Consider the following 14,936-nt stretch of genomic DNA (forward strand, 5'->3'; position numbering starts at 1 on the left):
TATATACACACTAGGTAACGTAAGGATTTTACATTTTTTAAACAGTTCTTTAGCCGGATGGTCGAGTGGTTTCCTAGTCATAATGCGGAGAGCACGCTTTTGTAATTTAAATAGCCTCTCACGGTCCGCAGCAGTACCCCATAGATCTACACCGTAGGTGAGTATAGAATGGAAGTAACCATAGTAGGCCTTCCTTAGGTTTTCCTCAGAAAGACTGTTAGTTAGCCTAGACAACGCGAAGCACGCAGAAGCGAGACGTTTACACGTCGCATCTATGTGAGGTGCCCATGTTAGTCCCGAATCGATTACAAAACCTAGGTATTTGACTTCATGTACATGCGGTACCGTAATATCATTCAACACAATCCGCACCCGAGTATTTACATTTCTCTTTAATTGGAAATACACTATGTTTGTCTTATCGACATTCAAACTCATCCCATTAGCAGTAAACCAATCAGATATTCTTTGCATTGTTTGAGTCAGTTTTATTTCCAAGCTAGCGAAATCATAGGCTGCTGTTATTACACAAGTGTCATCGGCAAACATAACGTACTCCACGTCCTCGGTGGCGGCAGTGATGTCGTTAACAAGGACCAAAAACAGGTTATTTCCCATCGTTGATCCCTGCGGGACAGCACTGTCCCCCAATTCTTCAAAGTTAGAGTTGAATGATTTTATGTAGGTGGTTTGCTTTCGCCCCCCCAGGAAGGACCTTAATAATTCAAGGAAAGATCCATTGACACCATACCGCGATAGCTTTGCGATAAGTAGTGCGTGGTCAATTGTTTCGAAGGCGCGCGACAGGTCGCAGAATATAGCTGCCACATGTCGCCCAGCCTCGAGATGCGCAGTCACTCGCCGCACTACATCTCGCGCCGCGTCCGCAGTCGATCGGCCAGGCTGGTAGGCGTACTGCTGCGGGTTCAGTAGACTATTGCTAGTAAAGTAATGCATTAGTTTACCACTCAACAGGCGCTCGAATACCTTAGACACGATAGGTATTAAGGATATGGGTCTATAGGATTTGAGAGCATCCATGTCACCTTTGCCCTTATAAATGGGCTGCACTTTGACTACTTTTAGTGGTTTGGGATAAATGCCACTTTTAACACACTCATTGAATAGGCAAAGTAGCAGCGAGACCACAATTGGAGGTAAATAGTCTAAAATGTATGTAGACATATCGTTGACATCCCTAGATTGCTTTTTTTTAATGCATTTTAGAGCCATCATTACATCTGCAAGCGTAAACTGATCAAAACAAAACACAGGCGTATTGTGGGATAGATAACCATCTAGATACGCAAGCGCGGAGTGCGCACGAGCATTATTATTATCGGTAGTGGCCTGCATGTAGTAGCGATTAAGGCGCGAGGCGGCGGTGGTCGCGCGCTCAGCCTCACAGGCGCCGGGTGTGCGACTCACCAATACATCTAACGGACCAGTTTTTCTTTTATGCCCACACGTTTCAGATGCAATGATGCGCCACACACTACGACTCATATTTTCCCTGCCATTTGCAATTATGTTATTAATGTACTCGCTACGAGCTCGTTTTAGTGTATCCGTATAGGTGCAACTGCCGACCGGTTTTGGCGAGCGCGGGCGCAGGCCGGGGACGGTAGCGGCGGGAGTATCGGCAGCCCGCGCTCCCCGCGCCTTGCCAGCTCCCCTCCGAAACCACTCCGATATCTTAACGCCGTTGGGCCACAGCGTTGGCGAGTATATTTCATTATGCACACTCTCCGGGTACCCGATTACAAATGCAGCATGCATTTCAGTTTTTATGACGCGCTTTTCAATTGTTAGTTGTACGTTAGGTAACCGTTCAGTTAGATATTTGCGTAAGTTCTCAGTCGTCGTATCAGGTCTGAACAGCCAAGCCTGTAAATATATATGTCGCTCCACTGACTGGAGGTCATCATTTTTGTTTCCCGTTCCGGTAACAATTTCCCGCCGCTTGGGAGTTCGTTTACGGCTAACTAGATGCCATTCACTTTTGTCTGCATCGTCCGTTACGGGATGTCCGTCCGTGACGGATCGACGCGATTCGGGAGTTGTAGTACATGCAGGTATGATGGCAGGTTTACTCACTATATTTGTGTCTCGCTTTCGCTCAGCAGCTCCAGCGCTGGATTTACCTCGCAGTGCAGCGGCCGCGTTAATACGCGCTTGACGCTCGGGACGCTGCATCGCTTTTGGGGCTGGTGCAGCAGGCATGGGTGACTCGAGGGTAGTCCTGGAGGTTTCGTTGACGACATCTGCATATGGTCGGTTTGCCACTTCAATTAGATTTTTGCTTTGTTCAGCCAGCGGGGTGCATGAGGGTTCTGGAGAAGGTGGTTCCAATGTACTAGGGGCTGGCTTCTCCTGTTCAATAACCCTTACAGCATTCAAACGCGCACCCGCGCAGGTGAACGACTTCTCGGTCGAAGTCTTTGCACTACTCTTATGCTCTTCCGGTTTGTTTACCTCATCGACGGTTTTCGGAACGGGTAGCGCAACCATGGGCTTCATCGAAGCAATGACGTTCTTCAACGCTTTGATTTCCCCGACCTGTACATCAATTACTCTCTTACTTTCGTCCAGTTTATGGTGTAGGGACGAGGACAGCGATAAAAAATTATTTTTTAGTTCCCGTAATTCTTGCCGAAGTATACACATTTCCCCTACCTCTCTCCGTAGTTCTCGAACTTCCGACAACATCACAGAAAAGTTTGAGTCGACTGTAAAATTTGTTGGTGCAGGTGGATTGGTACTGCCGTTCGCCTTGGCGTTTGCTTGGCGGGATCCTCGAAAAAGCGTGACATTTTTGCTATCTTGATCGCTCTTATTGTAGGTGTTATTTAACCCATTTCCGGCACCACGGATCGGAGTGTTTGTATTATCACCCCTCGGAATTGAGCTCTTACATGTCGGACAAACCCAGTCTTCTTTCGTTTTTTGGGGGAACTGCGTAAAAGTTTCCTTAGGTATCTGCAGGCACGGAAGGTCGTACAACGACGAACACGTAGCGCACTCCATATATTCAAGCGAACGAATTTTTTCGCCGCATCCACTGCAGTGTGTTGCCATCGCTAGCTTGATATGTCCTGTACTCCTGTGTTGAAGTCCGCTTTGATCGCGTGTCAGCGCCCGCGCGAGCGCAGCGCGAGAGCGGGTTGATGACTCACCGCTTGCCGGCTTGCGGGTGCGAGATAAATAGACGTTAGATTAAAAAATTCAAAATGTTTTTGCTCGTAATTTCTAAACTAAGACACATTTTTATAAACTGATTTTTGTATTTTGTTCTTCAAATCACTGGCTTTAAAACAGTATACCATATGGATATAAAATATCAGTTTTATTACACTTTCTGAATTAAAAACAACGAAGACGAAATATCACGACTGCTTTGCGCTAGCGGGGGAAGAATCTGTTTAATCAAGCGAATGTCAACTCAAGTGACTACTCTAAAGGATGACTTACACTAGAACGGGCCGGGCCCGGGCCGGGCGCCCGACACTTCAGTTTTCTATAGAAAGTATCACGTGATCACCGATCACTTGTCAAGCCTGCCATAGAAAAATAAATGTCGGGCGCCCGGCCCGGGCCCGGACCGTTCTGGCGTGAGTCATCCTTAAAGGTTGTCATAGCGAACCGAGTCAGGCATGCCTTGGAAAAAAGGGTATGATGATTAGCTTCTTTAGAGTCGGACCAAGTCAACTCTGCACAGACTTTGCAATGACAAAGTGGGGAAGTTAGCTTGGTCCGAATATACCTTGCCACCCAGGTCAGATTGTCTCCAGAAGTCACAATAAACAAAACACTTTACGCTTTGTTTCGCTATTACAAAGGACCATAGAAAAACTAAACCTTTAGAAGTAACTACCAGCATTTCTTTGAATTCCTCTCGTAAACAGCGCTATATTCTCATGGCATATGAAGTGCATCAACTAGAAGAACCAATATAAAGTACTAGCTTTTGCCCGCGACTTTGTCTGCGTGGACTTAGTAATAGCAGCTTAAGTAAATATAGCGCCTGGATAAAGTCTCATGGCAATCATTCAATTTTAACATATGGACACAAATTATCAGGCAATTTATTAATTATCTCAATTCGACCCGCTTTCCACCCTCTTAAGGGATGATTTGCGGGATAAAAACTATCCTATATCTTTCTCCGGGACTCAAACTATCTCTATGCTGAATTTCAACTAAATCGGTTTAGCGGTTTAAGCGTGAAGAGGTAACACACAGACAGACAGACAGACTTTCGCATTTATAATATTAGTATGGATTTTTAAAATACCTGCCAAAATTTATCCTACACTCTTTATGGTTGATTAAAAAAATCTCGAGGTCAGAGCGAGGTCTTTTAAAGTAACTCATAAGCTTTCATCGATAAGGGACCACTCGGATTGTTTTGCCAAGGGCCATTTAGAAGTAAATATCTATGATGAATAAAAGCAAAAAAGGTTTGTTCTGTTTAGTTTGTCCACTTTAGGTGCTTCCAGCAGTGGTCCGCCGGTTAAGAACCACTGTCTGTGCTCGGTAAGGTTGCGAACAACACAGGATCCTTAACAGCTAAGTATTCGTTACAAGTGAAGACGTAGTTAAGTTAACGAGCGGCTAACTGTCGTTTACGATCGCTGTAACACACGACAGTAATAAAACATCGAAACGACAAACGCCTAGGCTGTTAATTTGTATGAAATAAAACTAGCTTCTGAAATCATACATATAAAATATATTTGTAAGCTAATAAAGGATATAAAGTTCGTAAACCTGAGAAAATCGGCTGTCCCAAAGAAAACTTAAAAAAATAATTAGACAGCGTTATTAAACCAACGCTAATTGTTATTTGATAGTGGTATTGGTTGCATAATAAAAGTTATTCACCTCGTTGTCACTACATTAATGTAATAAATAATTTCTTATTAGGATTTTTTACATATAAAACTCCCGTGAGACTCAAACATATTAGATTATTTTAAACCGGGTCACTCACGTATTATTAAGTCGCAAAGCTCGACATGTTTCGGAGTGTTCGTAAATTGGACCGAAACATGTCGAGCTTTTCGACTTAATAATACGTGAGTGACCCGGTTTAAAATAATCTAATATTTTTACATATATTTAATTATTAAATATATTAATAACGGGTCACTCACGTGTTTTAAGTCGAAAACGCTCGACATGTAGGTAGTTTCTCGCCCCCCCTGCCGCCACCGGCGCCCGCGCCGAGTCATCGGGCGCGTAGAGGGCTGCGGCCCGCAGTCTGCGCCGGTCCGTCACCGTCGACGCAAGCTCCTGATGACGCTTCTCGGTACGGAGTGAAACATGTCGAGCGTTTTCGACTTAAAACACGTGAGTGACCCGTCATTAATATATTTAATATGTCTGTGTCTCACGGAAGTTTTGTTATATTTAATTATATTTAACAATTATGTAACCTATCCCCGTTTTAACAAACACTCGTCGGGGAAACAAGAAGAACATGGAATTGTACCGGTACCAATAAATCTTGATCAAGATCCCACAGGGACATCCACTCGGGCCAAATTCGCTAAATTGTACACAAAAACCGTACAAAAAATAATAATATTCGGAGTAAAACGTATGACACGATTCTAAAGCCACCATTTAAATTTCAATTTATTATATACCTAAGGGATTAACTGAATACTGTCACTGATAACATTATGCAAAACGGGGCGCAGAAAAATATCGGACACAATCGAATTTAATGATGAGATTTTTGAATTTTTCAATACTAATTTAGCGGAGATTTTTATTCCTACGCATACAAAAGCCTATAACCCTCGGGACGCATAGACGCACATAATCTTGCATAACCTGCTTCCTTTGAAAATGAGCTTTCGGGACAAGTTTAAACAGAACATTTTCCATTAGCAACATAATATTAGTAGTATAGCTAGTCATATTATATTAGTAAACAATTGAATGTTTAATATTGAACTGCTTCTGAACACGTGTTCTTCTGTATTTGGCTCTCAAACACAACTTTCGTGTACAAAATGTCGAGGGAAACTATGGTTTATAATCCGTCACTTAGAGGATTTCGACTTAAAGTTTATGTACTCGTTACTGTATCCCCCTCCTCACCTTAAAACGCTTTCCCGTTTGCATCTTAAAGGATGGCTCACGTGCCGTGTCCGGGCCGGAGCTTCCGGCGCTTCGTTTTCTATGGAAAGCACCACGTGATCACCTGTCATGTCATAGAAAAGTAAGCGCCGGAAGCTCCGGTCCGGACACGGCCCGGTCTAATGTGAGTCATCCTTAAAGCGACTGCTATCAGTGACCTTATTAAGCTTTATTAAGATTAGTTCAGTGTCATCAGCAGGTACGAGACGAGGTTCGAACCCACGACCACTTTACGTTACGCTACCAACGCTTATTTACACCTTGCGCTTTTAGATTCAAAGGAAGCTGCTATCCACTTCCAGCTGCTGGCACTTGCAGCAAAAAACCCGCGTGTCATCGGTCCGACTTATTATGAGCGATTACCTGCAGAAATAAGGACGGAACCATCCGATACAACATTCAAGCGTCGATTGAGAAACTTTTTACTGGACAACCCATTATATTCAATAAGTGATTTTTTACCATACCATACCATTTTTGACATTAAATAATGTTAGTAATTATTTAATGTTAGTATGTTTAACAACAATTTAAATTCGATCATTTTTGACATTTTCTTTGTTAACTATTGTTATTATTTGACGATCCTTCTGAGGGGAATTTTTTCATATAATGTATAATTAAGGAAATTAATTTATTTGGATTATTTAGCTATTATTTAATTTTATTTCTGACGATCACAATGTAGATTCTTATAAATTGAAATTAATGTAATTTGTACTGTAATCATATGTTGTGAAATAAATATACCTAATCTAATCTAATCTAATCTATCGATGTAGGGGCATTCTAGAACTATTTTTGAACACTTCTAAAAAAAGCTAAAAAGCCGTATTTGTCATGATAACGTTTGATACATAGCTTTAAATTCAACGGTATATAAAACCGATTAGTAGTAGGTAGCTGTCATAGATCTTTTTGTGTTATGCCCCTCTACCTCAGGTGGTTTGTAGGTAAATAAGTTGGGTGGTGATTTTCTAGTATATATTAAAGTAGATCAGTTCTCCACACAAACGTAGAACTCTCTCATTTTAATACGACTAGCTAGATTGCTTTGAAATTTCGTACTTATAATAGGATAAGGTATATCTATGCCTGTAATTAGTTTATGTAGCTTCAGATACCATAGTTAAAAGTTTTTCGTACAAAACTTGTTTTTGCTCTATTTCGTTTGTTTTATAAGCTGGAGCTATATAAACTAATTACAGACATAGATATAGCTCGTTATTGTATGTGCAAAGTTTCATTACAATCCAACACATAGCTTTAAAATGGGCTTTAACTCCCTTTGTATGGGAAGGTGAATTTCGGCCGAGCTTGCTGCACTCTTCTGTGGATTTACTAGGTCATGGTTTGTGTTTTAGATGTACGTTTTGGTGTAATAAATAGTTTTATGTGTTTATACATTACATTTTTACTTATATACTTAACATAATCACCCGACCCCAAGTAGATGGGACAAGGGAAAGAAAAAGAAGAAGAGGAGGAGCATCGAGGAGCATCGTCGCAAGGTTGCCAGCCTGTCGATCTTTTATAGGATACATTTCGGAGAGTGTGCCGAGGAACTGCACAACCTTATTCCTCCGTCCCATTTTTACCATCGGACCACACGACAAACGGCACTCCGGCATCGCTTCATGGTAGGAATTCCAAAAATACGCACGAAGCGTTTTGCTTCCACATTTCTTATGCGAACTGCCAAGGAGTGGAACGCCCTGCCCGCGTCTGTGTTTCCGCATGAGTACAATTTGGAGCTCTTCAAGGCAAGAGTTAATAGGTATCTCATAGGTAAGCGTGCTCCACCGTAGACCACATCATCACTTACCATCAGGTGGGATCGTGGTCAAACGCCTGCCTATTCATCATAAAAAAAAAGGAGGAGATACTTAACATGATCAGCTTCATGCAGCCAAGCCTACCAATCCGTAGCTAACCAGAATAATTTCTTTCCGACTCAGTTAATCGGGTCTATAGATAGACAACGCCTCAATGCCTGAATGCCAGTATGGTCCCAGTATAATCCATTAGGCCTCTATCTCAACACTAATCAATCTAGCCGCCAATTAGCCTGAAACAGTACAATAATAAAATACACCCACGAACTACCCACCCACAGGCTGATTCGAATACAAACAAATTATTCTCATTTTGATATTCGCCCGCTCGCTCAAGCTTATATTTGTGTGATTTAAAGTACCTACCGTAAAACGGCAAGTCCTTCTTTAACTACAACTATATGGTTCACATGTTCAATTCGTAATTAAATACAATGCAATGACAACATTTGGCAATGTCATCAATAGACATGTTGACACATGTTGAATTGTATAACTAAATCATAGAGTAACTTATACTAGAGCGGTACTGTCATAGTAAATTTTGTAACCCCAGTAAATTCACTGCCATCTGTCGACACACTTTAAAACTAAAAATGAAGATTTATAAAAATACGATAGAATGTATTTAAATATAGATAAATGATTTTTTTTTATTTGCATTAATTATTTTTATGATTTTGACCCGTTCTTTCACTGATATGCGTTAAAATAGTTAAATAACAAACGAAACTGTCAACGCCATCTATACGACTGTAGGCCAAAACTAGTAGCACCCTCTGAACGAGAATCAAATTTTCTTGATTTTCAAGGCACGTTTTTTCCTTAGACTGTATCCATCTATTACGGAGTTATATCTATCTTTGACTAAATCTAGTTAAATAGGTAGCAATGAGCAATTTGTCACAATAAATTGTAAACTTAAAAAAATGGAAATAATAAAAAAATACTGAGGTTTCGAAAAAAAAACTTTTTTTAAACTTTTAAATAGGAAAAAAATAACGGTTCCATTCGATTCGAGTGCAGGACTAGCCTTTTTAGTAAGCCATAGAGTAACTTATACATACTGTACCTTTAACAGGTTTTTGACAAGTTTTCAGAGATAATAAAATATGACATTGATGTATCAAGGCGGTTTGCTTACAGAGGGCCTACCGGGAAACGCGAATCCGAAAATTCGCTATCTGCCTCTTTATCGCTCGAATATGGAAGTGACAGAGATGTTAGATAAATAAATTTTCTTGTTTCACGATAGACCCTCAGATTGTGGTAGTCGCCCCTACACAGAGTTTCGCGTATTTTTTCCTATGAATTTTCCACGTTTAAGCTATAGTTTGTTAAAGGACTGTCTTATTTCAAACATAGACAGAGAGAATCATACTATCTTTATCTTACACTAGTACTAACACCTGAAAGAAAAGGATAAGTATAGTTTTTTTTGTTCTTATTTACTGCCAATTTGGTTTGACCCACGGATTTAGATATACATATTTAGATATACCCACTATACATTCCAACTTATCCTAATATCCCACATACATATTATGACTTATGGTCACCCTAATTAGAAAGAGATGCAACCGCCCACTTTGACTTCTCATGTGGACACACTTTTTGGCCCGTGTACTCCATCCGGTTTATTAAAATCTAAATCCGTGGGCGCAGGCCTGTCGAGCTGTCTTGTGTGTCAATGCTCTGTCACGTCAAGAAAATTATCTTAGAATATTTTGCCTAATCGTTTATATACTGTTAGCGCTCTGCTGCGGCAGGCATAGTTTACTTCCGAACTGTTTCTGTACCTTCTGTGTAAATATTGTGTGAAAGAAAATAAAAAGCTGTCAAGTTTGAAGAACGGTTTTATTATTGCTAACCGAAGATCCGCTTGTTCACCACTTCCACACATCCATTAAGGTAAACGCGTAAAACTATGGCATATGGATAAACGTGGCTACTTGGCTAGACTTCGCATTGGGGCCTGTTTAGGTTTACCCAGTGGCATAACTAGGGGGGGCAGAGGGGGCAAGTGCCCCGGGCACCATCCAAGGGGGGGCGCCAAAATGGGCAAAAGGCAGCAGCAGGGAAACTTTTGTCAGTCGTCAGGCGGCGCAAATTTGGTGACTGAACTCTAGCTACGCCCCTGGGTTTACCCACACATTGATTATCGTTTATTGCGAGTTCATACATTTGCTACTTACGTTTAGTGGCAAATGTATGAACTCACAATCATTGTGTAACCAGGCCCCAATGTAAAGCCAGCCAAACTTATCCCGCAGCCACACTTATCCATATCGAACTAAATACATTCATTTATCTCGTGATTCATTAAATATTCAATTTGACGACCGGTCTGGCCTAGTGGGTAGTGATCCTGCCTGTGAAGCCGATGGTCCTGGGTTCGAATCCTGGTAAGGGCATTTATTTGTGTGATGAGCACAAATGTTTATTCCTGAGTCATGGATGTTTTCTATGTATTTAAGTATTTGTATAAGTATTATATATATCGTTGTCATGAGTACCCACAACACAAGCCTTCTTGAGCTTACCGTACTTAGTCAATTTGTGTAAGAATGTCCCTATAATATTTATTTTATTTTATTCATCTCCTAAAGGTGCATTAATGGTTGTAATTTAGAACGGGAACTAAAGGGATGGGATGGTTCCTAATAACATATCAATAGCAGATTCGTAAAATTCAAATTCTGCGCTGCACTCAAGTCAAAATGCCTCTGACGTCATTCTTCGAAAAGGGGCGGGGTTTCCAGCGCGCAGGCGCGGCGAACTCCGCCCCCTTGCCATCGGTATAAAAGCATTAGACGCGGGAACGTCCGTCAGTAGCGTTCCAACTCTCGAGGTGGGAGCTTTGTCGCGGTGCGAGGGAAAGTTTACGTCGAGTTCTATCACGGTAAGTGAGTTGGTATTTTTATGATATTATCCATTTAGAATTTGGGAAAAAATTATATGAGCAGTTTTGATATTTTTAGGTTTCAGAAAATATAGTTCTAGTCGCATCATTTATTATAGAAAAATATTAAGTAGGTGTTTATATAACGAGTGGAAAAAGAGGGGGGAGGCCTTTGCCCAGCAGTGGGACACAATGGGCTCTGAATAATAATTTTTATAACGATAATTAGTAGAATATGGGTAGTTAGAGACAAATGAAAAAATAAATAGAAATGAAAGTCACATAAAAGAGATATTTGACAATACATTTAATATAATTAATTATAATCAATAGTAATTTGTTTAAAAAAAATTGCGTTGCGAAAGCGCTGGTGGCCTAGTGGTAAGGGCGTGCGACTTGCAATCCGGAGGTCGCGGGTTCAAACCCCGACTCCAACCAATGGACCAATGGTTTTTCGAAACTTATGTATGTACGAAATACCATTTAATATTTACCAGTTGCTTTTCGGTGAAGGAAAACATCGTGAGGAAACCGGACTAATCCCAATAAGGCCTAGTTCCCCCTCTGGGTTGGAAGGTCAGATTGCAGTCGCTTTCGTAAAAACTAGTGCCTACGTCAATTCCTGGGATTGGTTGCTAAGCGGACCCACTGACTTACATGATCCGTGGCAAAATGCCGGGACAATGCGAGGAAGATGATGATGAAGTAATTTTTGGGTTCTCTTTTCTTTTTCAATTCCGCTCTTCATAATTTAGATATCCACGAAATGCGATGTGATAAGTAAATAATTATGAATAAAGTTTTCTACTGAAAAAACAACGGGCTCATAGAACATAATAAAAACTAAACATCGTAAAATTACTACACCACACTAAATAATAAATGCAATTATTAAACATTTACGGCCGATGTCTGAATTATATTATTACATAGCCTACCTATTACCTATTATCAAATTTTATATATAACATTAAGGTATGAAATAAATAAAAACTTTATTAATACAATTATATTTAATAAAAATAGCCAACTGAAATGAGCCAACTTCGCCGTCTTAAATAAAATAAAATTCAACCACTTCGCGTAGCGCTACGTCGTAGCCGGGCTACGGATCCCGTAGCGCACGCTACGGTGCTACGCGGCTTGCTCGAAATATTTTTACTAATAAAATGGCTTGAAATCCTATGAATAATTTTAATATTTAATCAAATATTTCATAAAAAACGACTTTTAAGTTATGTATAAAAAAAAATTGCAATAACGCAAAAGTGGCAATGATTTGTTATATTTATTTGTGTATTAATTTTAGCGGTGCGAGGGTGGGAACAGGACTTGAAAGCAAAAAATACGCAAGTAAATATAACATGTTAGTTAATAGGGTAGTTGACACATGTTGAATTTTATACCTAAATCTAGTAATAAGTTTTTAGCAAAAATTTAATTTTTGGTACAAGCTTTTATTGCTGACTGTACTTTTCTTTCCACGAGCAACTAATACTCATCGAGACAATTCTAAAAACCCCAAACACAATTAGGTTGCGTTGTTTCAACACAGAGTTCCTATGACCACCTCCTGTCTCCATCATCAGATCAGCTTGATGGTATCATAATATTGCATTGTCACCCGACTTACATATGTATGAAAATTTTCAGCTTCATCGGAAACCGGGTAGTGGGTCAAATTTAACTTGCAAGATTTGTCCCTTACAAACTAAGTTACATATTACATACATACTTACTTACATAGGTACATTGCAAGTTAATAAAAAGCTTGTAAAAAGATAGAAAATTAGCAGTTTATCACAATAAATTGGAAACTTAAAAAATACATTATTTTTTTACTTAATACTAAAAGGTCCGAATTCAAAAAACAAATCAGATGTTTCCGAGTCTCAGGAGATGAAGCTATTTTTTCAATTTAAATACTGAAATATCTTGTATTTCACAAACTTAACTAGATTGTTCGATTAGTAAAGTTTTCCTTGATTAGATTTGTTAAGAGTAAAGACGAAGCTTAAATGAAAATAATCTTTACATCAAACTTTAGCTAAACGAGTTACCTTAGTGTAAGATATTTATGAAACAGCTGGTGCTTTTCTGACTCCGATTGTGACAACATTTGTATACTACAAATTATAGTAGTTTATGTGACTGCTACAAAGTCAAAGTAGTAAGTAAATATGTCAAACTTAATAATAAGAATTCACAAAAGGATCGTCAAACACCAAAATTGTATAAAAAAATACTAGTCTAGAAACTTTTCTAGAATAAAAATCTAAATGTCAAAAAATACGGATTACCTAATATAGGTATTCATTGAATTATCAATTTCATCATTATTAACATAATAATAAATAATTAATTATTTTTAATCACAATCCCACGGTGTTTCATCATTCATGTAGTCTTGTGTGCTATAATAGGCTTTAGAGATAAGTACGTTTTACATATTTTTTAAATTGATTAACAGATAATTCAGTGATGATATTTGGAAGTTTATTATAAAATCTTACACAATTACCCATGAATGATTTTTACACAACGAAAGGCATGAAAATTCGAGTGTGGGTTTTACGAGTTATGTACAGTTACATACACTGCTTTATCTACACACATATTATAAACTTTCTATGATATATTTACTAACCTCATATCACAGCCGACATTGATGGGGCATAGTTGCTCTCTGGCGGATTTCGCGGATATGAGGTGGCGTCTCCGAAATATCTTTATCGCACATTTTACATGAAACTTTTGTTTTTTTATCGATATTAAATATTAAGTTCGAATCAGAATCAGAAATCGTTTATTGACAGATTGTGCATGTCAGTTTACAGATGTTAAAAGATTGAAGCAAGTGTCACAATCAACCATTTTCCGGTACACAATGGATTTTGACAATGTAATAATTAGTGGCTCTGTGAGTGAATAAATGTATGGCTTAAGCTGGCTGAAAATTTCGGCGACAAAAAAAACTATTTGATTATCGAACCTGCTAACGAAATTTCACGGGAATCGGTTGAGAATTGCGACCTGGCGGCCTAGCCAAGGTGACAATCGTTATCGCTTCGCCATCGAATCGTTTTGTGTCTCTCTATCGCTGTTCCATATGTGTGATAGTGACAGTCGCGTTTCGTTCGCTACGGAGCTTTAGCGATTGGCATGTTGTCTACGGGGCCTGTAGAGTACATCCGGACATAAGAAAGCATTTTTGCAAAAAAAAACTATAACAGCGACCTTCGCTGACGCGGTCAATGATTCAACAATTCAAATAAAATTAGGAGTAAAATAGATGTGAAAGGAAACATAAAATCAATATCTGATATAATTTGGTTCGATTTCAATCGGCATATATCAATCAACGACAGTGATCAGAATTTGGAGTCACGAAAAATAATTAAAGTTTGAGTTCAAAGCTCTTGAATTTTATTTTTCGTAAAAAAATTACCGTTTTGTAAATCGATGGAATCAACAGACGAAACTTACAAAGTAAATGCACAACACACACTAACAGCATGCTAAGAGCGTTAGCCGAGCGTCTTGACTGCCCGCTCATTAGGTACTGGACAGAAGTAGGGTGTTCATCCTCACACCTTAGAACCTAAATGGTCGCGTACTGTGCGGTTTAAGAGGAGTTTCCGCCCGCGTACGCTTCGGCTGTGGAATGAGCTCCCTGCCGAGGTTTTCCCGAGGGGCTACAGTATGGGGTTCTTCAAAAATGGAGTGTACAGGTTTTTAAAGGGTCGGCAACGCGCGTGTAATACCTCCGGTGTTGCAGGCGTCCATAGGCTACGGTAACTGCTTACCATCAGGCGGGCCGTATGCTTAATTGCAACCGACGTGGTATTAAAAAAAAGTAGTCATTGGTAGTTGGTAGGTCTAAGTAGGTCTAAGTAGATATAGGTTACTAACATAGTATTAAGGCTAAAATGTTACTAACAAAATATGGATCATTTTTGATTTAAAATAAAGTTTTTTTTTTAATGACTAAAGTAGAGTTAAAGTTTCTTCAAATAGCTAAGCCCCGTCCGTGCCTGATAATTTTTATT

General features: G+C 39.4%; 1 protein-coding gene across 1 annotated transcript in view; it reads left to right on the forward strand.

Moving 5' to 3' along the window:
* Nucleotides 1–12,138, forward strand: part of LOC134747320 (RNA-binding protein 28) — a 384,741-nt gene extending 372,603 nt beyond the window's left edge. Inside the window, exon 12 of the mRNA XM_063681955.1 lies at nt 12,123–12,138. The gene's annotated coding sequence lies outside the window, so the exon portion shown is untranslated. The remainder of the gene's footprint in view (nt 1–12,122) is intronic.
* The last annotated feature ends 2,798 nt before the right edge of the window (nt 12,139–14,936 follow it).

Source organism: Cydia strobilella, chromosome 14, assembly GCF_947568885.1.
Source record: "Cydia strobilella chromosome 14, ilCydStro3.1, whole genome shotgun sequence".
Lineage (NCBI taxonomy): Eukaryota > Metazoa > Arthropoda > Insecta > Lepidoptera > Tortricidae > Cydia > Cydia strobilella.